Here is a 3,517-nt window from a genome sequence, read left to right as displayed (position 1 = left end):
CTTGGCAGAAAACAGAGCATGGCAGAAACAATAACATGAAGGCATCTTGGTGAGCTTGATGCACTCACCACAAGTTAATGCAAGACAAAACAAGCATACCTACAGCTAGGTGGAAAGTTTATGAAGCTATCCATGGCAAGAAAAAATGCATAGCATGTATGGATCAACTACAATAAGCTTGGCAAAATTGCATATCATGTTAAGAATCTGCCAGAAATATTTTATAGCAAAAGTAGAGCAAGATTGAGTCATGCTATGGCACTCCATAATTGCAAAAAAAGGGCAGTAATGGATCAATTATAATAATATCTACAAAACATCCTTACTGAACATCTCCAAAATATGCATGGATCTCTCTGTAGCATCAAGTTTACATGGCAACAAAATAACAGCAGACAAGGACTTGGAGAAATTACTGTCCCTGAAGTCAGAAACATTACGGGGCCTAGTTTGCATGCTTGTTATAGTCACCACAGACATCACAAAAATACATGGCATACTCCACTGGAAAGATGGCATGGCATACAACAAAACACATGTAGGGCTCATGCCCATAAGATGCACAGATTAAATGATACAAAAATGACAAATCTCCAAATTCTGATAAGAACCAGCAGATAACAGCAACTAGCACTCTTGCAACAGAGATTTGGGCATCAAGATGGACTCTAATGAACATGGTGCAATCGAAAAAAATGTAGAGCATCACGAGACGAATAGTTTGACATATTACACGCGCGAAACGGAGCTATATACAGAGAGTTATGCAATGTTGAACAAGTGCAAGTACTGAAATAATGCAAGACTTAGAAAATTCGGGGGGGGGGGTGGGGGGTCTCGGGTCAACCTTGAGCGTTGACCCAGATCGGATCGAGGCCGGGCTAGGGTTCCCGAGCGGCGGCGCGGGCGGCTCGCTGGAGAGGACGGCCGGCGGGAGAGGAGAAGGGCGAGGGAGACCGGAGGGGTCGGAGGAGGACGGCGCGGCGTCGGGGCCCCGCGGGCTCGCGCCGGCGACGGGTAGTCGGGGCGGCGACCGAAGTGCGGCGGCGGAGCTTCACGCGGGCGCCGGGGCCGGCGATGGCGGCGGCGGCGGCCGGTCGACGGCGGCGGGGAGGCTGCGGCGGTGCGAGGAGGAGGGCGCCAGCTCGGGCTCGCGGGCCGGGAGGGCTCCCCGCGGGCTCGGGCGGGCCGGCGGGGACGGCGAAGGTGGCGGTGACACGTGGCGGCGGCGGTGGAAACGGACGTGTCCGTCGGTGGACGATTTTGTCCGGCGGCGCGGGGGAACGAGGTTAGGGTTTCATCTGCGGATGTATCTCGGGAGAGATGCTTATTTATAGGTAGAGGGAGCTAGGAGAGTCCAAATGAGGTGCGGTTTTCGCCCACACGATCGTGATTGAACGACCTACAACATGGAAGAGAGTTTGGTGGGGTTTGGGCTGGTTTTGAGGGGGGTTTTGCTGCAACACACAAAAGGACTTTGCGGATGCCCGGTTAACCGTTGGAGTACTAAACGACCTCCAAATGGAACGAAACATGACTGGTGGTCTACTAGTGGTATACTAAGGCCACTTGACAAGCCTCGGTCCATTCCGAGAAAGTTTGACACCCGCTCACGAAAGAACACAAGAGGGGTGCGCCGGAGAAGACGGGAGCGCCGGATTGCAAAACGAACAACGGGGAAAATGTTCGGATGCATGAGACGAACACGTATGCAAATGCAATGCACATGATGACATGATATGAAATGCATGACATGAACAAAATGCAAAACGAAAGACAAAACCCGACCACGAAGGGAATATCATAACACAAAGCCAAAAATGGCAAGAGTCGGAGTTACAAATATGGCAAGTTACATCCGGGGTGTTACACGTAACTTGAGGATTATCCTCACTGCCGCACAGAAGAATTATGTCCTTGACGCACTGCTAGGTGCAAGGCCTGCTGCAGGAACAGAAGCTGATGTTGTGAACGCCTGGGAAGCTCGATCTGATGACTACTCGTTAGTTTAGTGTGCCATGCTTTACAACTTAGAATCGGGATTTCAAAGACGTTTTGAACGTCATGGACCATATGAGATGTTCGAGGAGTTGAAGTTAATATTTCAAGAAAATGCCCGAGTTGAGAGATATGAAGTCTCCAACAAGTTCTATAGCTGCAAGATGGAGGAGAATAGTTCTGTTAGTGAGCACATACTCAGATTGTCTGGGTACCATAATCACTTGACTCAGCTGGGAGTTAATCTTCCAGATGATTGTGTCATTGACAGAGTTCTTCAATCACTGCCACCAAGCTACAAAGGCTTCATGATGAACTACAATATGCAAGGGATGGAAAAGACTATTCCCGATCTCTTCGCGATGCTAAAGGACGCGGAGGTAGAAATCAAGAAGGAGCATCAAGTGTTGATGGTTAACAAGACCACTAGTTTCAAGAATAAGGGCAAGGGTAAAAAGAAGGGGAACTTCAAAAAGACTGACAAGCAAGTTGTCACTCCCGGGAAGAAACCCAAGTTTGGACCCAAGCCTGAAACTGAGTGCTTCTACTGTAAAGGGACTGGTCACTGGAAGTGGAACTGCCCCAAGTATTTGGTGGATAAGAAGGATGGCAAAGTGAGAAAAGGTATATTTGATATACATGTTATTGATGTGTACCTTACTAATTCTCGTAGTAGTGCCTGGGTATTTGATACCGGTTGAGTTGCTCATATTTATAACTCGAAGCAAGGACTACGGATTAAATGAAGATTGGCTAAGGACGAGGTGACGATGCGCGTCGGAAATGGTTCCAAGGTTGATGTGATCGCCGTCGGCATGCTACCTCTACATGTACCTTCAAGATTAGTTTTAGACCTGAATAATTGTTATTTGGTGTCAGTGTTGAGCATGAACATTATATTTGGATCTTGTTTAGTGCGAGACGGTTATTCATTTAAATCAGAGAATAATGGTTGTTCTATTTATATGAGTAATATCTTTTATGTTCATGCACCCGTGAAGAGTGGTCTATTTCTGTTGAATCTTGATCGTGATGACACACATATTCATAATATTGATGCCAAAATATGCAAAGTTGATAACGATAGTGCAACTTATTTGTGGCACTACCGTTTGGGTCATATCAGTGTAAAGCGCATGAAGAAACTCCATAAAGATGGACTTTTGGAATCACTTGATTATGAATCATTTGATACTTGCGAACCGTGCCTTATGGCCAAGATGACTAAAACTCCGTTCTCCGGAACAATGGAACGAGCTAGTGACTTATTGGAAATAATACACCGATGTATGCGGTCCAATGAGTGTTGATGCTCGTGGCGGGTATCGTTATTTTCTGACCTTCACAGATGATTTGAGCAGATATGGGTATATCTACTTAATGAAACACAAGTCTGAAATGTTTCAAAAGTTCAAGGAATTTCAGAGTGAAGTGGAGAATCATCGTAACAACTAACAATAAAATAAAGTTTCTATGATCTGATCGTGGAGGAGTATATTTGAGTTATCAGTTTGGCCTT

This window comes from Aegilops tauschii, chromosome 2, assembly GCF_002575655.3.
Source record: "Aegilops tauschii subsp. strangulata cultivar AL8/78 chromosome 2, Aet v6.0, whole genome shotgun sequence".
NCBI lineage: Eukaryota > Viridiplantae > Streptophyta > Magnoliopsida > Poales > Poaceae > Aegilops > Aegilops tauschii.
Note: the sequence above shows the minus strand (reverse complement) of the source record.